The sequence below is a fragment of the Botryllus schlosseri genome, unplaced genomic scaffold (genome assembly GCF_051294905.1).
Source record: "Botryllus schlosseri isolate E-star unplaced genomic scaffold, Bs_hap1 Bs18a, whole genome shotgun sequence".
Classification (NCBI taxonomy): Eukaryota; Metazoa; Chordata; class Ascidiacea; order Stolidobranchia; family Styelidae; genus Botryllus; species Botryllus schlosseri.
In genome coordinates, this window is record NW_027648627.1 from 54995 (window position 1) to 77246 (window position 22252).

At 39.3% G+C, this 22252-nt stretch overlaps 1 long non-coding RNA gene across 1 annotated transcript; it reads left to right on the plus strand.

The window, feature by feature from the left end:
- The first annotated feature begins 271 nt into the window (after positions 1-271).
- Positions 272-2848, plus strand: LOC145459863 (uncharacterized). The gene is made up of 3 exons (XR_013921576.1): positions 272-1137; positions 1522-1651; positions 2664-2848. It is a non-coding gene; the product is annotated as an uncharacterized LOC145459863 (long non-coding RNA).
- Positions 2849-22252: the final 19404 nt, after the last annotated feature.

The window sequence follows — 22252 nt, forward strand, 5'->3', positions numbered from 1 at the left end:
CCCACGACGACGACGGCTTCAAAAAACTTAAAGTCAACCCCACCTGAACTAATACCGCCCGTCGGTCGAAAAAAACAGCATCTACTCGCGTACCACCTGGAAGACCTTGGCGTACACTGTAAAAAATCTGGTAGATTTACTGGGAAATCTCTGTAAATTTTGCAACTAACTACCGGTAGCTGCCAATAACTGTGCGTAGCTTGTGATTTTACATTTTGATATGTAACATTACCTCAATTTCGCTCTAAAGTCAAGTTACCAGAATTTCTTCGAAAAATTACTGACATTTACTCGTTACTGAAGTTTACCAGGCTATTGGCAAAATTGATTAGCTTGAAAATCTCTGCAGTCAATGTATACGTGGAACTGAATGTTACTGATATCATTCTCGTGGTGATTTGACCTGATTCAACCTCGTTCGCGAGACTGCGGTCTGTCATACGGAAATTGTTGGCCCTAGTACCAATTTCAGTATAGTACATAGTAGGGTGAAAGAAACAACTGGCAATCGTAGATAGCCACTATATTATATTATAAGGCTATGGGTATACGGCCGGTCTCGCTGGTTACATTCGTTGTCACGGATAGGACTGATGAGTTAGAATATCAGTTTAGGATGCTTAATATTGTTCGGGAAACTAGAAATATCAGCACCGCATGCTAAGTTGACCATTTGTTAATGGCGAACAAGGCGAGTTAGGCGACCTGTAATAGGCTACATTAGGTTACCGTTACGCGTTACTGCTTTTTCTGAGATTCGTAGTAAACAACCAACGCACAACTGTGACATCACAAGCAGCGTCTGGTTAAGTAAATACGGTAAGTAGTGACAACACTTGGAACAAATATCAATTTATACGCAATTAGATGGAAAAGGAAGGTACTAGATGTAATGATAAATGTTTCTGTATGAAAAAAACGACCTAAATCAAACAATATAACGCAGTGGCCAGTAAATATTATTGGTGGCATGTCAGCGGATGAATACCACTTTTTTCGAAATCGTTAGGGTGTCGTATCGTCGTCTGGCCATTATTGAGATTTGAGCAAAGGGTGGAGCGAAGCTTGTGCTTGAAGAAAGTGGACACGATCGTTGAAGATTCCTAGGAATGCTGATTGGGATACGCATCGTAAAAGGTACAGTACTACATAGTATTCGTTACCGTGAATATCTACGACTGTGCACACCACCGGGATGACTTTGATTTCATGATTGAAATATTTCATTCGCCGCATTCTCTGTTCTATTTTGGGATATTAGCCGACCTATATACTACTGGCCTGTTGCACCACATACTCTGCCGCGGAGTAGTTGAAACTGTTGGCATGTTTATGTCATTTTTGGGCCATAGCATAGAGATGTTTCCATCCACTGCTGGATTTGTTTGGCACACATGCCACCTCAAATGAGGAACCTTTTGCTTCAATGCATAACATCAGTGGTTCTCAACCTGGGGAACGCGAGAAATTGACCAAGTCTGTATGAATCTGACTAAACATGTGTTTTGCAACTATTTTCAGAAGACGATTGTTGAAGATGAAACTTATTTCGTATTCAAGAAAGCTCGCCAAATTCAAACTCAGCAGTCGCGCTCAACTTCATTTAAGCAAATTTTTGATATTCTTTGAAGATTTAGAGGAATTCCCACGTGTAAGTCATTTATTACTTCATAGCTTTGTAGTAGCCTAAAGCTCGTTGCGATGGTAGCTGTTGTTAATAGCTGGCGAACTGCACTGCTTAAGACAGACTTAGATGCAATATAGGTTGCTCGGTTTCGCCCTCAATTAAGCTACCCTATATCAACACAATTTAATCCAATTCAATTCCAAAACTGATCAAATTGAGCATGGTAGTACAGAACGACGCCTTGTTCTCTGTGGTCACTACCAGCATTAGGATTAGTCTCAGTGCAACCTACCTTGAAACAAATTGATGTCCTGTCCAATGTTTTTTTGCTATTTTCAAACGAGTTTGGGGAAATTTTGCAAAAATGTTAAAGACTGGAATACGGATTCAAACTTGGCGTAAGACATACCATATACTATTAGATCAGGGACGGGCAACCTGCTGCCGTCGATGCGAATTTGTGCGGCCGTCAACACCTAATTCAATTAGTATGTGTTAGCATCCGTCGACATGCAAATTGAAATTACTAATTCAGTCCCAATTTTTTTAGAGATTTTAATTATTCTTGAAATTTTCTTCGCGCTCCACGCAATTCATCATAACTTAATTTTTCGATTCTAATATAGTAGCGCCCTTGTAAATCTGAGCAGGAATCAGAATCGTGTGCTCCTCACGAAAGAAATTTTTTTATGGTACATTTGGGCGATTTCAATATGTTTCCACTACCAATATGATGGACAATCCTGATCGCGGGGGTCAAGAAATAACAGCATGCAATAAAGTGCATGACTAATAATAATTGGCCCTCACGAAGATGCATCATCATTTATAACTTGCCCGCTGCATTTGATAAAGTAACTCATGAATCTCTGCTATATCATGTAAAAGTCGAGCCGTCTCCACACAATGTACCAGTACCGGTACTTCAAAAATTGTTATATTTTTGTTACCCTATTTGTCTTAGTAATCTTTATAATGTCATGTCTACGTTAGGAACTTTGCTTCATATAGAGACTTACGCATGAATTCTTTTTAGTGGAACTGCAAGATACTAGCTACACAGAAGGAATGAGGACGAGAAAAAGAAACAATTGGAAGTTTGGCCGATGGTGGGAGACCACTCGTGTTACTGCATGTCTCCTAAAGAAGAATTAGACCTTCAGCAGCAATACTTTTCCATCGATAATCTTCTCATCGTGAATCATGAATGAATATACACTATATAGTTTGTTCCAATGTCGTTTTGGTGGTGTGAAGAAGCTTTTGCGATAGGTATGGGATGTACGTGAATTTACAAGCTGGTATGTAATCCTGATTTACACAGACAGCATGTATGTAGGTATGCGGTAAAATTACAGTCTGAGTGGCAAATATACAGGATAAAATGTAGATTGGATATACCGGAGGTGACTGTAACATTACAGTCTGGCGTGTAAAGTGAGATTACCGGACGAGTGTAAGTTAAATTTACATTGACTAACGGTAATGTTATTTTACCACGAAATGTCTGGCTACCGTGCTTCCAAACATTTCGCGGTAAATCGAGTTTTTTTTTTTACAGTGTACCACTAGGGGTACGCGTACCACGGGTTGAGAACCACTGGAGTACAGGATAGGGCTACGATTCTCGAGCCATAGCTGCAAACTAAGACGAGAGACTACATTCGGGCGGTTATCAACATGCCGATTGGATTGCTCAAGGGTACAGCCTGAAAATGTGATAAATAGGACCGACCGCCGATGTATAACAAAAATTCAGGATTCCAAATATTGCGTTCGGCATAATCTATGGTTCTATGCTCTACTAACAAGAATCACCACCGCCCCACCGTCAGTGGCGATGGGATACCAACTCACCCACATGACATAGCATATGGTAAGGAGATCACTAAACAAAATGTCATCACTCGGACAATTAGACCGTGATGGGTTGGTAAATTTATTGACTTTTTTCTAGTCACGCCACTCAGAATCTGGGAACCTGACATGACGTATAGGTTCACGATATTTTTCCATGTCATTTTTTAGTCGTCATCTGGTACTCAGTACTCGTATTTTTAATGTTAATGGTTTTTTCACTACTATGGTCATATTACACCAGATATGTATATTGTATATATATCATATTTAAATTATGCATACATATTAGAAAATATACGTGGCTCGTCTATGTTATAAAAACTTATAGCACATGACAAAATGAAGGATATTTCGGGAATAAAGCTTGCATTTTAATTGTAGAGTGAGTATTTAGAGTTATGCCACAATGAAACAATTTTGCATGCCATCGTGAATGTTTCCATAGGTTAAATGGTATTAATGATATTAATCCATCACTGAACACGGTGATACAGAATTTTCGAAGTAAATTTGTATTACTGTCGGAGTTGAAGTTCTGTGAGGAAAATAGTCGAAGTCGGTGCGCTTAAAGACTCTGGAGTTAGAGTGGGTATATTAACAATGTCTTGAATCGGAGTTAGAATCGGTGGTAAAATCGGCGAACAAGCTTTCCCTTTGACAGGGTGTCGCGAGGCGAAAAAATGTTGCGAACCACTGGACTACGCTGTAGCCCTGTAAGCATTAAAACGTAGATGTCCTTATCGTCCTTTCCGGGAAAAAATGTCCTAATACTACGACATTCACCGCACACGCAATCCTCTTACAACCACGAAGTAATTACGACGACGTTCTATGATTGCCACACATCTCGCACAGAACTCCGGATATACAAATTCTACATACCTGTAACGATTAAGGTGGATTCCTTTTTCATACGGTTATTATCGTACATCGTGGTGCATGTGTATCGGCCTTCGTCTGAAGATGTCAGATCGGAAATCCGAAGTTTTTCCGGATAGGATGCTATCCGTCCATCGAGAGATTCGTGGAACCATCTGGAAATTTACATATCGTCTTATCGATGTCATCTATCTATAGTTAAGCAAATAGACGAACTGAATAACCACTTTGATGAAGTGAGATGTCGCCATAGTCGTCATGGAGTAGAAGTAGAATTGATGCCGTAGATTTCTAATCAAATAACAGCAAAAAACATTACTTAACTGCTTCAAGTAGAAGTGAAAAACGAAAGTGAACAGTTTGAAGGATAGATATTCAGAAGAGACGTCGCAGACTGCCGTTGGTCTATCGCCTTTGGCAGTTTTCGGAATGCCATGCCATATTCATGTAACTGTACCCGATAGATAGGTAGAGCTTGTATCGAAGTGTCGAGGCAGCAACAGATCTGCTATTCTCGGCTGAAGATTTGAGGGCCAGAGATCATTTTGCAATTTTTGATCCGTCGGTACCACATCTCCCCTACTTGGTGGGCCGGATTCGTGAATCGATACATGAATCGCTTATTTATCAACCTATACGAGGAATAAACGGATTTAATTTAACTTCAACCATAGAAACCAAGAACAATATTGAATGAATTTATTAACGTGTAATAGGCTCGCTAGCCTAATTCATTAGCTGTTGAAGTCAATGAGACATCTGTGATCGATTAAAGTTGTCAACAAGTTCTTTGAACTCTGGCTGCATGTCAGTAAAGACTGCACGTGAACATCAGTTAGATTGGAACGCAGCTATGTGTTGGTACTATTCAAAGTCGAAAATATTGATCGCCAACGAATGTAGTTTTATGGCCATATTTATCAGGATGGAAAACTTGGATTCATTATGAGACGCATGGCAATAACTATTGTGTTCGTGCATGGCCTATACTAGGCCTGGTCCGTGCCGCCTTTAGATATATAATACACTTATATCAGTTCAAATATCACTTTGATCCGTTTTAGGGAAAAGCGGATTTTAGAATAGAATTAAAATGTGAGGATAGAGACATTTCACAAATTAGATAAGATAATTAGAAGAAGAATTAGAGCAAAGAAACATTTCACGTTTTCTATTAGAGTTAGATTTACAGCGTTTCGCGCTAATTAGTCTATATCAGGGGTGGGCAAACTTTTGAGCTCGCGGGCCGCATTCAACATCTGAATCCATTCGCGGGCCGCACTATATAAAATGGGATTATAAACCAAAACGCAATAAAGGTATTTGATTTTATAGTGAGGACATGGAGATGATATTTCAAACAAACCAAACATTGCTTTGATGATATCGTACACGCGTCAGAAAGATAGTGGCTAGATTTCATAGGCTGGTCGACCTCAATAACCAATTTGTCAAAACTATAGAGATGAAAGTCGGTTGTCCCGATTCTTAGAACTGGATTGAAATATAAAATCTGTGAGCAGCGATCTGTTCATAGATTTACCATTTTCACTTTTGGCTCAGTTCTAGGACACATAATGCTCACAGAATCATAACCATGTTAGCTCCAAACACGCTTCTACTATGTGTGGATAAAATATAAATGCCCCAATTCTACGCATACATAGAACGAATCTACCTAAGACACGTGCGAATCGGATTTTATAAGCACTTTACTGAAATAGTTAAAACTGGAGTGGCCAATCTGAAATCCCACTCGTGATCCGAATTATGTCAATCTCGTTTAGGATTTCTGTGATGTTTAGCAGTTGAAACCTTTCAAACTTTGTGGGCCTTGAGATCGGGCTGTCGCGCCAGAAATTAAACATCAAAAATAATATTGGAAGTATTTACCTTAGAACAGTGGTTCTCAAACTTTTGAAAACTCGCCCCCCCCCTTATGATGGTGAAAGATTTCGCGCCCCCTTATCGTCATGTCACAAAACGCAACCAGGTTGCTAGCAAACCTAACTGATAGTTTGATGGCATGGAAGGTTACGACTACGGATGAGAGATTTTCAAATGTGAAATTCAAACTAAACACAGAGAAACAGCTATGAAACTGTTGGTAAATCGCGCGGAGCGCGAACATTTTTTTTGTCGAGCTCAGCTTCGCGCCCCACTGCTGATGCTTTCACGTCCCTCAGTTTGAGAACCACTGTCTTAGAATTATCACGGTGAAATATACTAAGAAATAGTTTAATCAGGCCCCTGCATTATTTCGATTTTTAGTACCCATTTTTATCAATATTTTTAAAAAGTTTCTTTAGACTCTCGCGGGCCGCACAGAACGGTCTTGCGGGCCGCATGTGGCCCGCGGGCCGTAGTTTGCCCACCCCTGGTCTCTATAGACAAGTAGACTTATCTATAGTTGTCCAAAGCTGGCTGTCACCTTTCAAAACTCCATCACGGTATTTCCGCGCATTGTGAACACCATTGTCCGTCGCCAGATTACGATTTTCTTTATTCTGCATTGTCGGATTTCTCGATAATATCCATTTTTCTCCTCGCTTATAATTGCGCTGCGCGATACTGCCTTGTTCCGCGCCCTCAGCGCGAACTTTTTCCAAAATCTCCGCCGTGTGGTTGTAATGGTCGGTGCACGTTATGTAGAAAGCCACGTCGCTCGAGAACAAGATTAGCGGGAAGATGACGCAAACAAACGTTACGAATATGCTGAAAACCCACGAAAAGGTGTCGGCTTTGTTTTCTCTTCCGGGTTGACAAATCCAGTATGGTACGATTCGAAGCTCTGAAATACACAAAGAAAAGTGTCAGAGAAGCAGATTTGAACAAATTAGATTAGATTAGAGTTGGAATTATAGATACACAGTTTTTCCAAATTAGCTACACCTTATTTTTTTCGAATTAGATTAGAATTACTGAACTGGCGAAAACTTGGACATTGAATGAAGCAAGGTTTATATCAAATGAGAACTCATCCTCATAAGATGGGCGACTTATTTTTACTTAAAAAAACGGAAGATTGTGACCTAAAAAAATGAAAATGTTGACATTTTTTGACGTTAAAACCTAATTTTGACAAAGTTTAGCCCTCAAGTATGTAAATTGGGCGTTTTCGCAATTAATGATAGAACTGTGCTACTTTTCTTCATTTCTGGTTGAAACTGTCCGCCCTTACAAAGTAGCCTGGCCTGAAAAAACTTTGTGACTTGAGAAATGACATATATTTGCATGAAAAAACTTTATTTTACCGAAATCTGGACCTATGAAGAATTTCAGTAGTTGCATTAAACATTATGGTACAAATAAATATAACAAATAAATAAATAAAGCGCCTGTCACAGTTCACGAAATGACTACCCAAGACGCAAAACAATTTACCATTTGGGTGCGTGAGAAACTTTCTTGGAAACTCTCGCATGGAAAATAGTTGAAAAAGCTAACACGACTACTTACTTATACGATATAATTCAGTATGCGCAGATACAAGTTGCGTTACAATCGCGAAGTTCAATGGTGACAGACCCGCATTTATTTGATGTGTACTGCGCAATAGTGTATTGGTTCAGTGGATGCAGACCGAATTTCGACTGTGCGGTCGGGTTACCAGATGTCCTGTTTTTTGAAGAAATCGAAAGTCTCTTCGGTGGATGCCCAAAGGTCCTTTTTTCGAAGTTTGTCTTCTTTTTGTAAAAAAAAAAGTGTTAAAATACTTGCAAAAAATGAAACGAAAAATACGGGTATCTCGGGAGCGAGATCGAACAAATGATTTTTCTTTAATCAATCCATGTAACATTGGATGAAACGGGTATTACGGGAGTCGAGTCGGAAAAATGTCCTTTGCTCATTTATTTTTCAAGTACACCTAATGCTATCACTTGAAAAAATTCCAAGAATCTCCTGTTTTCTCCTTCGGTATCATAGCTTTTAAAAATTTTGAAAAGTGTCCTCTCTTTCGAATCTCAATATATGATAGCCCTACAGTAAGGACTAAAATCGCTTATTCGAAAAAAATCAAAGAAGACTATCTTGTTTAAATTTACAATTGAATGATATATTCATGTTGAAATAATCCCGGATATCTTCGACTGCCACTCGTCTGGGGTAATCGTCAGCAGCTAGCAGGGATTTCGAATGAACTTTCTATACAGAACAGATGGCTTAGGATCAATGTACTCTTTTTATGTGATGCACGAACTCCTGGTAGCACAAGCTGGGATGCTGGATTTTGATAATAGTCGGCTCCAAAGTGCATAAATGAAAGGACGAACGACCTCTCTCGACGACACGAAACCTGTCGTTCCAATCTTTCGTACAAATATAAAATTATCATTCAATAAATGTTCACCAACAACAGAGCTCATGGCCGTTGCATGTTCTTATTCAAGCTTCAGCGGATGAATTAGGGGCAGCCTTTTCAGTGAGCTTGATGCAGACGTTATAATAAATCTAGGGGCATGTTGTTTTATACCGTCATGCAAATGCTGTGTCGTTCTTCTCACGTAGCCACAATCACAGTGGTACTTAAATTCAAAGATGACATTAATTTGTTGAAATGCAGGAAGAACGTCTATGCTAGTATCAGGGAATATAGTTGGAGTACTTCTTGGAGGTACAGAACTTCAATATACAATTAAATAGTATATTCATATTGAAATGAACCCGAATATTTTCGGCTGACACTCGTCAGGGGTAATCGTCAGCAACTAGTAGAGAATTGGAAAGAACATTGTATATCAACAATCGTATCACAAAATATGACGTCACCAGCATGAAATTTCGAATGAGAGAGCGTTCAATGTACTATTTTTAGGTGGTACACATGGTACAACAAAAGGAGTTCGTGTACCACCTAAAAATAGTACATTGAACGCTCTCTCATTTGAAATTTCATGCTGGTGACGTCATATTTTGTGATACGATTGTTGATATACACAGCACCGTAACTGCCGCACCCCAAACCCCCCAATTGGGGGGGCCCGAGCTCGAAGGGGGCCCAAAATTATTTCGTGAATTAGCATAAATCATAGCGTATTTTTTGAAAATTTATGCAAATTTTTCAAAATATTTTCGCGCTGCGCGCGATTTCAAGCAGTCATTTTTCTATGTTATTAGATATTGGGCCATTACCGCGCCACGGCCCACCAAGACATACAATCAAGTTTTAGGCCATATAACATGCGACTCCAAGAAGTGTGCCAGAACGATCGGTAGCGAGAAAAGCTTGGCCGAAAAGGTCTATGCCCTTATGCAGACCGAAAACTTCGTTATACAGGCTATACAAAATACATATAGGTTCAATTGTCCATAGGCTCCTGAATGACTGGCGCCGAATGTTCCTGTCTTTGCAACCTGAACCTCGCGAGACAATTACCATCCCGCTGGGGAAAATTTTATGCCAGTGAAGAAATACCAATTTGAAATCGTGTGCGTCTCTTAGTTTAGAAGCCTACGTTTGGGCAATTCTATATTTTTTGATATAGCAGACTGGAAGTCACGAAATAACACCATAACGAAGTCATATCAACGGGTCCGCCCGCCCGAAGATGTTTAATCAATACTTACGGGCCCTCCCGTTTTCAAGACACTTCACTCAGCTCAACCGGTAAATCTAATTAAGTGAGTAGAGAGGACAATAAATTGATAGCATAATATATATGCAATCACCGATCTGATTGACCGATTTTATCATAAATTATCGAAAATTTTCGCGCCTCGCTATCGCTCGGCTCACAATACAGAACAGATAATTTCGTGACAAACGCGAACAACGTGATGGGTGCCTGACGAGGTGCTGTTTGATTATTATTGAGTGGTCCTACCTTTTCAAACACACCTCACTCAGCTCTACCGGCAAATCTGATTACGTCAGCAGAGAGAAGATAAAAATTGATAACAAATACGCAATTCCCGATCATACTGACTGATGAAATCATAAATTTTCCGCGCTTCGCGCGCTTGGGCGACAAAAACTGATGCACTAAACAAAGTCCCAAAGTTTAAGAAGAATAGTGGTAAACAGTGTATCGCCGGAGGGGGGTCTGGGGGGCGAAGCCCCCCAGAAGTTCGGTCTATAACCCTATGGGGGGCCCAAGACCAAAGTTTTGGGGGGGGCCTGACGAATTGCTGTTACGGCCCTGGATATACAATGTTCTTTCCAATTCTCTACTAGTTGCTGACGATTACCCCTGACGAGTGTCAGCCGAAAATATTCGGGTTCATTTCAATATGAATATACTATTTAATAGTTGGAGTACTTTCTTGTTTATGAGAACTAATATCATTTGAAATATTCCCAAGGGTTATAACTTGTGGATTACGCTGGTCCACACGATTTTTGCGCCAGGACTTCTTTGGGTGAATGATAGTAGGATGGTGTGAACCTCTAAAAGGTTCAAGTTCGCGTGAACGCGAACCTTCTTGAAAGGTTCTGTGTGAATGCGAACGTAACCTCATGACGTCAGGTGATGTCGTATTGCTAATTCCAACCCTACACTTCAGGGAAGTTATAGCCTATATTAATGTGCAGTGTACACGATACCTATCGACGACTCATGCCACATATGGCCACAATGCTGAAGTACATACTGACTTTTTAAATGTCGCAAAATGCATCAACTGGGGCAATCAAATGATATAATAATCCCATAAAATCAAATATCTTCCGTCGCTTTGCCAACAATTTCGACCAGAACTTGCTAGGGCATATAAGCGTACGCGTTAACGGTGTTCCAGACTGCGTTGACATTGAGCTGAGTGTAAACGGGTTTTTATACTTGCTACCGATATTACCCCATTAACAAGTTATACAGCAGTAACCAACACCTCAATCGCTCAGATTTGGTTTTTATGATACAATAAACATATGAAATCGAGATTGACCCCGTACGGATGCTAGATATTTTACATCAGACAACGATATGAATGCTATTGATTGGTTGAATAAACGTCATTTGCTGACTACCTACATGTTTACTATATTTCGCTCTTGATTTTTTGTGTGATTTCGGGTCAAGCTCACTGCAAAGATTCACTAAATATTCATGAACGGAAAGCGGGATATTTCGAGCAAACTTTCGTAACAAAGCAAGTGAAACTTTTGAGATTGTCAAGGTGCATGCTCGTTTAGTGTTGATTCTTTAAACTGCCAACGCCATGCATGGAGTGGCCCGCAGTTGAAATGCAATAAATTTCAACTAAAAATGTTAAATTGACGTGAAAATTGTAATATATGAAAAATTTCCACAGTGCAGAGCCTACCAAGGTTAATTTGTGAACACGCGAACCTCTAAATTCGTGAGGTTCACACACAGAACGCGAACGTTAACCTCACGTTCACTGTCACACCATCCCTAGTATAGGAATGACGAACACATCACATTCATTCTCAAATAGCCTAAATATTTCGAGTTATGAGAGCAGGAATAATTTGCGCCGGATATACAGATGACTAGTGGTTAGAAACATTGGCTTGACAGGAATTATTATATATAAATGATTTCAGCATAATCAAATCCGCTCACTTATATCCTGATTTGAGTGCATTCGCGACCACATCCAGTCCTAAATTTAGGTATACCTACTTGGTTTGAGACACTTCTAGTCTGAAATAAACACAAGATGTCCAAAACATGATATTATATTCTCCCAAACCCACAACGGGTTAAAATTATTATCTGAGATATGGGTTTTGGTCTGTAGATGCGATTACATGTAAGCCTTTTTTAACATCGAAATTTCATTTCGTCTCGATATTATTTTACATATCTAGTATCGAGGATCGTTGACAATTTTATATTGCTCTCACTTCGATCAAGATTAAAGTCCTCAGTATTTTCATGTGGTATAGTGTGGGTGTACCATGTCATTAGTTATAACATTTAGTAGGCTATACACAACGGATATTAACTCGTTCCTTTCTTACTAATATCCGTTCGTGAAACTGTATATAATGGGGCTCAGATCGACAATAGAAAGTGCAAATAATACTCCACAGCTTCTTTGCCTTCTAATGAAAGTCGTAACAAACAATGTATTTATTTTATTGTGTCATTTGAATATTATGATAGAATGTAAGTGTACCTTTATTTACACTCGAATACGTTTCGGGTGTCACACTAAAGGGAATCAAAAGGTTTGAAAAGTGAAACCGATATGGATACCGATATGTAAGTTTCTATAACTCTGTAAGCCGAAATGGTGCACTGGTATCGGCCCCGGTATGTCAGCACGACCAAAAAAACATCATTGATATCAGTAAATGCCTCAACTAAAATTACAATACAGCGAATCGTACTGCTTTCATTAAGATGTGGACAAAAAATTATCGACGTTCCACTGACAACAAAGAAGATTTTAACGATTTGCAATAACGGTGCAGTGCTTCAGAGTGCCACACATATACTGTCGGTAATTTCGGCAATCAATGGATATAAATGATTTATCATCGCATATATTAAATGTCGCTTTTGCTGCAACTTTGCTCGGGGACTCGGATTATTAATCAATCGGCAGTCTGAAACCAAGTGTTACTCATTTAAATATCAGGGTACTCTTCTTCACTCAAATATAATTACCTGGATTTCTGGTATATACGAGTTGGTATTTTCGCTTTGAAGTAAAATCATTGTCTATTCAGGCGTATCACCGTAGGTACTGCAAAGCGATGTGTTTGTATGTGGGCTTGGGAATAGTAACACGTGATCTATGCAAATTGCATACAATAGTGAGGTGAAATTCTTTCTGGAGACTATAATACCATACGTTCCTGCTAATCATTGACGAGCCTTTGCTACGACGGAAACAATAAAACTACAACGTTTCTATCGGATTTGATAAGTTGTGCAAGACCGAAGGAGTGTTGGTGGCGCATTCTCTATACTATACACTCTAAAATCCGTGGAAGTGTTTTTCACAAGTTCTGTTACCATTTCAGTCGTCCGGATGTTGGTAGATCTTAGCTTACGTTGCAGATTATTCAAAGTTTGACTTCCACGATGACGGGCCAATTGCATTGAAACGACAGAGTAGATTGTGCTCACTGTGATATATCCACCATGGCTATACGGGAGCCAACGACGCTGGCAGCAGCGGATTATGCTGTGTTCATTATTATGCTTCTAATATCTGCTGCGATTGGAGTGTACTTTGGTTATCGCAATAGAAAATCCAAAGCCGGCGTTCAAGAATATCTCATGGGTGGAAGGTTCGTAAAGCATTCATTTATTTCTCCGCTTCGTCCCGAGCAATAGTAGGCCTAGGCGGGTTTCATTTCTCTGATGTTTGCAATCCGACCATCATTTACATCCCACGTCGACCTACGAGTGTAGGACCTTGTTTAGTTGAGGCAGGGTGGATTAGCGTACCAAGCCTTTTCACAAATGCGACAGCCAGTTGAACGTAGACGTTATCGTTTACTCGTGGTATGCAGGAAAATCCGATTACAATGCTGTTGCAGTACCGCAACATGATATTACCGCAAACTTGCGAAATTTTCCATCAGCTTTTCCCAGTCTTTTTATAGTCGATTTGCAAATGTTCCACGACCCAACTCTCAATTTGGCGTGCTGATTACTGATAAAATGTCAGCACCTCCACCCAAACCTACTCACGGCCTATGGCGACTGTGTGGGCAGTAATACCAATTATGCAATTATGAACTAGCCAATATCAGTCGACCAAGCAACGTATATAGGTCTTTTGGAAGTTTTTTTTTTATCTTGATCGAAGTAGTCAAGCAGTGCAATGCGAAATCCTGCGTCGCGCGAAATGCAGATAACCATATATAAATTATTCCGCCGCGCCGAGCCTGTTTGAATGTATACTTCTAGTACATAGCAATACCGGCTCACTTTTAGTTTTCCTGGAAGGTGAAATTCCCGTCCTCTTTATCTCTATGGACCCGATGCGCTATTCTTGATGATGGGGGCTAGACACCGCTTTTACATTATTGTAGGCGACTCTTTAAAATGATTATCCTACTGATCTGATGTCATTCTTATAACTCATTTCCGATCATCATTCATAATTTCCATATATTGATAACATTCATGTCGCTATTTGAGGTCGACGAACGCAAGGTAAATCCAGTGCGTTAGATGTTTATGAGGTCGGTGACCAGTAATCTTAAGCTCAACACACCTAACCATTATTTCTGCTATGATCGATACTGTAACAAGACTTTAAAATCATAATGCATAGAAAGAAAGATAGAAAAAATGTGTTATTAATCTTAATGTATTGTAGATGCATTTATACAGTATATAAAATAGATATACCCGACAGGGGCGTAGCCAGAAAAAATATTTAGGGGGGGCGAAAAATTCGATGACGTAAATGAGCCCAACCCCCTTAAAGATAAGTAAAAAATAGGTTAAAAACGATGGTCTTGGGCCCTTATTGGATGACTAACACAACATCTAGGGAAAATATTCCACTGATTCATAAAGTGACGTGATAATATAATGATTGTTGAAAACTCGGGGTGAATACTTTCACGCGATGCGCGAAAATTTTTCATAGTTAATGAATGAAATGGGCTCATTATATCGTTACTTGCATATTGCAAATACGTTTACCGGGAGAGCTGATAGAAGTGGTGTAATCGAACATTCAGGGGGCACACTTGAACTATGTTCATACCATACGGCAAGACTATTCAGGGCAGTGGTTCTCATCCGGAAGTCCGCAAATCATTTTCAAGAGGTCCGCGAAACCTTCAAATTTGCAAAATGATTCATAACGTAATTTTTAGTTTGTTTTAAATTAGAGAAATCACGAAGCACTTTCGCTTCATAACTGCTAAAACTTCAGGACTCACATAAACATAGAATGGTCGTCTGAGATGAAATATTCCACTGTTCAAGTCATTTTAATTGTAATATTGCCAATAGCCTACTCATACTAACATATTGCTGTTCAGGGATGTTTTGTTGGGATTTTGGTGCAGAGATCCATTTTCTCCTATGATATACACGACCGCTATTCCAGAATAACTTCTCGATGAGCTGTTAGATAGAAATGACTATGCTGGAAGTTATATTGGTCCATGTATGTTGCCATCATAGCCGCAAAGGTGTCGTCGGAAGCGTTACCTTCGCCACCACCTATCTTTGTGGAAATGGATTTTCGGCACTCGTTCATATCAAATCGCTGACATTAGGTGATGAACAATCAGTGTGAATTTTGGACCTGTCGCGCGGATCGTAAAATGTTTTTGGATCAATGAAATAATTTGATCAATAACATTGGTGCGTGAGTAAGTGGATTTCGGTCTTATTAATTACTTCGTTCAAGCACGGTTATTTATCAACCTCTGGTAAAGATTGACGCTATACTTTAAAGATTGGAATTGCTGATACATACCAGACCAAATTAAAGAAACTCCTTTAATCAGATTCGTGCGATTCCAAATTAGCACTTTTTAACGGTAGGCCAGTCGTATTTATGTTGGAGGGGCAGAAGGCGCCAGCCATTTAAGCACCCGAAAATCTATATCGAAGGCTTCGGAATACATGCGTCGGTTTTATAGTTGTCAATCATTTTGAGAGCGGACTTTGCGGACAGCCTACCTTAAATGTCTTCGTGTGTCCCGGTACGGCAATTGCCGGAACTCACAGTCACCAACCCCTTACTGTACTGACACCCCTAGACTCAATCAACCCAGCGAGCTCGGGCTACTTTCGTTTATGTACTGATACTGTTGTATTCTCATGAGAATGCAGCTAAATTCAATTATGGGTATTTGCAGAAGAATTTTTTTCGGGATTCCGATATTAGAAACAAGACGTGTATGGACTTGGACACTAAATCGCGCGAAGCGCGAAGAAATTTTTCAGGTTGCATTCATCCGCCCAAAAATAGTGTTATATTTATTGATTTTACGAAAAGTTTCCAAAAGTTTTGGGGGAGCGATCGCCCCTTATTCGCCCCTCTCTGGCTACGCCAGTGATACCCGATATAATGAAAAAGGAAGAGGTTAAAAACAAAATTTACGAAATACTACTGTTTCTAGTGATCATTCCTCAAAAAATATATTTGACAAATCGATTTATATAGGATATCGACGAAATATGGATTATCCACGATTTCCAATAGAGATCAAAAACACTAACCTCAGTACTCAACAATTTGCAAATTGCAAAGCTTTCCAAGAGCGCATGACACCATAATAAATTCAGAGTGCATGATACGTCAGAGGCGAGGATCATTTACAGATCATTGACAAGACCTTTAATCATATTATATCAGCGGCAGGGTTGTAATGACTCGAGTCATGACTCGACTCGAGTCAGACTCGAGTCACGATTTTTTAATGACTCGACTTGACTCGAGTCATTTTCTTGAAATGGGAAAATGACTCGACTCGACTCGAGTCAATATTTGGATTGACTCGACTTGTACTCGAGTCATTACGCATGACTCGACCCAAGTCATTGACTCGGCTTATTTTATATGACTTGAAGATGAAGAAATTTGCGAATCGTAATGGCTAGATCAGGGGTTCTCAGCCCTTTCTTGGCTGTGGCCCATTTTATGGTTTGAAAATGTGCTGTGGCCCACCTCTCATCTTGGAGTCATAATCCTGTTCAATGCGTGGTAATCGACGGTGCCGATATGCCTATTTCTTTAAAGTATGCGCATTTTCTCTCAATTTACTGATGATATTTAAATATAAACGAAAATTTTCAGGTCGAATATATATCCTCCAACAAACGACCAACGAAATATTCTTGGACCCCTTCGAGGTCCCGCAATCGGGGGTTTGGGTGCAGCAGTTACGGCCCTGGTAAATCATAGGCTGAAGCTCCTGTGTATATTATGATCGTCCGCTGCTCCATTCGCATCGCGAAACACAATGATCAAATCCACGCATACACTGTGTGCTTGGGATTTTAGTTCCACTATAGTTGGGAATAATATAATCATTCTGGGTCAGTTTCAAACAATTCATTGGTGAATGGGGTACTACAGAGAAGTGGAGAAAGATTTTTTTAATATGCATGCAAAAACACATCTTGTTCCAAACCAACTGAAGTTGCGATGTCAGAATATTCAATCCAATGATACAATCAATTCATCTGACTCTTACATTACGTACAATGATATCAGGGCGAACATTTTAAACCGACTCCAAAGATTAATGCGCTCCGCTAAATCCTCAATCCATTACGATTCGTTGCGGTGGTGCAGTATACCTCCACCAGAAGTTGCTGATAATTTGCAATTATGGCTATTTTTATCTTACAATAATACGACTTGCCCAAGTACAGTAAATCTATACATCAATTACACTTGATTCCTAGTTTATTGCACACCCCTTTCAACGGCATACGACATATGCCCCAGCTCCTGCCGGAATACTTGCTACTTCAGCATTACCTTCCAGTTATTATATACTCGAAATAGTTGCTGTTAGCCGTAGGTCGCCATAGCCAGTGGAAAAGCCACCGTTTCTCCCTCCCGTTTTGGACTTGTACATGCCACTACGTCTCATCAGAGTCGGATGAAAAGCTCTACGTAGCCTACGTATAATTATATATTATGAATATATTTTTAGCGATTAACATAACAAATACAACTAACCTTACATCAATTCTAAAATTTTATAAATAGCTTTGTGGCCCACCTCAAATGGTCCTGTGGCCCACCAGTGGGCCATGGCCCACCCTTTGAGAACCCCTGGGTTAGATCAACGCATCCGACGAATTCTGCCGACATCGCTATTTGTCACCAGTGCTTTCGTTGCACTTGTCTGATATCAGATATGCCACCGTAAAAACAACAGAAAATGATACATAGTAGCAATAATATATTGTACAAAATCGTCCAGTGATGAGAGGTAATAGATCCTCCGCAATTAAAGTACTCAAGACTTTTCAATTATACAAGCAAACAATTGAAGCAAAGTTCAATTAGAGCCAATGAAATGACTCAGATGGTCAAGAGACTGATAAGCTCATGTGTAGATTTGAAGGCGGTGATTCTTTGCATTTTTGGGCGACTAGAAAGAATGAGTATTCAATGCTCTTCAGTGTGGTTCCAAAATGCTTGTCAATTCCTGCATCTAGTGCACTAGTGGAACGTGTATTCAGTAGATGTGGATTCATTCTACGGCCATGCCGCTTTGACATATCTGAGGATCTCCTTTCCACATTAGTATTTTTGAGGTGTAACTCATTGATTTGATCTGCTGTCTGTGAAAACACACAATGCCCCTCGTCCATTTGACGTTTTGTTAGGTATGTGCATTGTGCACGTGAGTATAATAATGAATGGCTAATGTTGTGTGATATTTGTTCAATATGGCTGCTCTAAAATAAATTCTTTTTTATTTTACTGGGTGGTTACTTGATAAAATTGTTATGTTGCATAAAAGGAACACTGAATCTGGCTTAATTTGAAAAAAGTGGAATCAATGATGTGAGAGGAGAATATTTTGGATTTGAAAATAAATGGAGTATTTTAGTGGGAAATTCTTTCTTATAATATAATTACATAGTAGTAAGCCGACTATTTTTTCATATCCAAAACATTCTACTCTAATAACTTCACTTTTTCTAGTTGGAATTGAGTCAAATTTGCTATGAATCATATTTTTACACAATGTAACAATATCATGAGATAGCCGGTAAAATTCTAAAATCTCTATTTGTAATTAGTCTAAAATTTTCTTTCATAGCATTGCTTTCTACTGGTTGGAATTGAGCCAAATTTGATTTTTTAGGCAATCTAGCAATTTTAAGAAGTAGCCAGAAAATTTGAAAAAATGTTTTTGAACAGCCCCATTGTACAATTATTTAACCAATGCTGTAACTGCGATGTAGTCTGTATTGCAATTGGTAAAACCTTTAGTATAATCAAAAGGTATCTGTTCTGGTTTCACTGCACAATGCACATAGTTGCATGCACGCTTTTACAGCATTCTGGCCTGTTGTAAATACCTCTACATAAACATGCATATATATTGATCCTCTATCAACTAGTATCTTGACGTGAATTTGTTGGTTCTCTATCAGATAGTATGTAGACGTGAATTCGTTGGTTCTCTATCAGCTATTCGTGAGCTATCGTCGATGTGCTCATAACAAAAACTGAATGCTTGTATTGGTCATGTATCAGACTGACAAGAGAGTTATTTGATTTTAAGTTCTAAGATTAGTAAAGTTATATTTAGCATCGGTAAATGAGGCAAGGACCTGTCCGTTATCTGCCTAAATAAACACGTGCCAAGACTCTGATAGGGACAAAATGAGCATGTTTCGCAGACAAGGAATTCGATATCACCCAAGCAGGATTGAAAACATGAGTTGAACATGACTTCAATACTGTGACTTGGACTCGACTCGAGTCATAACACCATGACTCGGACTTGACCCTTTAAACGGTGACTTGGACTCGGACTCGAGTCTGTGATGAATTGAAAATGACTCGACTCGACTCGAGTCAAAACCACAAAAGTATGATTGACTCGTGACTCGGAACCATGTGACTTGGTTACAACCCTGATCAGCGGCTCAACACGCGAGGATATTTGGTGTAACCGTAATTGCTAAAAACAATAAAATAACTTTGTTGTTTATTCTTGGTATTCCTTCAAAAATTACATCTATATTCAGCGCGAAATTGTAATACCATATGCACATATAATATATATACAGAGAGTAATGCGCCTTACACGGTATTCGCACATTATCTGCTGCAAGGCCGGGGATGTTATGTATTGTATATACAGATGGTCACCCAATGTTTCAAAATGAATCGAATCATCTTCGACTCCTCATCATGGTATATAAGCTCTGTCACTGCCCAAGTGCCCATTCCCTCATACTGTCCTAGAAATTCATAGTGTCGTTTGTTTGTAAATGCACAACGTTCGGCGTCTAAACATCCAGTCGTTTAAGTATCCGTGCTGGAGGTTATTTTGCTACGATTTGCATAAACATCATAATTTTTAATTCCTATCTTTTCGAGAAACGCTCTTTTAACCTTAGGAGAATAATAGCGGGCTGCCAAACATGATCGATATTCTGTCATTTCAGAGCGAAGACTACGAAGATTATTATTATTTCTGTATTTACCATGCTCACTTCATTATTATTCCCCTTGCGAATATGGTCATACAGGCATATTTTAGTCCAAATCTGGTAATGACGATTACCTACTCCTAGAGGTTACCAAAAAAACGTCGCAATTTTCATAGTTTCTTTGAATTTTCCAATTTACCAAACAGCACCGCTATACGAAGAGAACACGAAATATTTATGGGTTAATTGTAGTTATTTCATTTGAAAGCATGACTGCAGTCAGTTATATTATGACGAAAGTAACACAATAGAGTAAGAATAATTTCATTTGACACAATATGTTACTATTTACAAAACTAGAATTGAAGATGATTGTAATAGGCGATGAATGCACCGCATTGGCGGGGGAGATAGTGTAGTGGTTACGATAAGCGCCCAGCACGCAGGAGAACCGGGTTCGATTCCCGTCGGAGGCTTATCTGGGCTCCTCTTCCCCCGCCGTTGCCGTTCTTACGGCGACAAAAAAGCCCAGTAAAAGACCCGACGAAAGAAAGTACTCACAAGGAATGGAAAGAACTAGTAGAAAAGGACCCGGCTTCAAAGAAGATCAACATCGAAAAGAACTGTAACATCGGGCACTCTAGGCCGAGGTGGATGTTAGAGTAAAGGATCGCTACTGATGCGTGTCGTTCGACATCCTCCTATCTGTTCATGACATCGCATTGTGTCTTATCGCATTGTACATTGTGTGTGACTTGTTCAGATAAAAATAATAACCCAACAATGTTATGTTATGTTATGTTATTGGTAAAGCAAAAATATGTACTTAACATTACGTGAAACTGCTTTGGCAAATTTTTATGTCAATGCATAGAGAAAATTATACAGGGGCGTTGGAACTTGTATCGATTCACTGGCATGTTTTTTTCAATTCCTATCATATTTCACTTCTCCAAAACTTCCCCGCTTTGACCATTAAAACAATCTTTCCGCAAAGCGGTTTGCGGGGAGACAGGTAAGATACATTTAGCTAATTCGTGAGCCCATTTCTGAATAAAACATAAAGCCGTCATTTGTGTAACCACTCCGTCAAATGTAAACGGAGCGTGGGTGTACGTAATGATATTAAATATACAGAAATAGAAATAATCCCGTATAACCGTGTAGTTTTTTACTGTTGCCCACATTCTATGTCAGTGAAATGGCAAAAATGACACGGAAACTTCAAATAATTGCAAAATACGTGGGTTACGAAGGCATTGAATGAAGAGTGATACCAGAGATTTTATATACATCATTCGAATTTCCTTTACACTGTCAGTTGTCTAATAGCTGCATTTCACAACCCATTTTTCTAATCCTAGAGCAGCGAGCAGGCACTGAAATTTTCCATGTTCTTATTTGACAATTTCGTAGGAACGAACCGCAAAACCCTTTCGAAACATTTCGCAGAATTGCTCGATGAATCAGATGGAAATTGCATTGGTAATGCAGAATGAACCTAAGCTAAGATTCATTAACTAATCATGGTCCCCATGATTAGAGTTGTTTATGGTGATCAATTTACAATTCACAACGCGTATCTTTACGTCAATGAATGATCCTCTCAACGGAAATTTCAAAGAGATGACCGTGTGAATAAAATAGATGCTTTATCCGGTGTGCGATTCGTCGATTACATGCGACCAACAGCTGAATTCATATCCCACGATGCTTTGAGCATTGTTGAAGATTATCACGATTGCTGTTTTTGGTCATGGGTGGCGAAAATTCAAAGTGACATATAGACTGAGTCCTGCATCTAATTTCGCATAATAATATGAAGATTGCAGCGTGCATGCATAACATTCAATTCAAT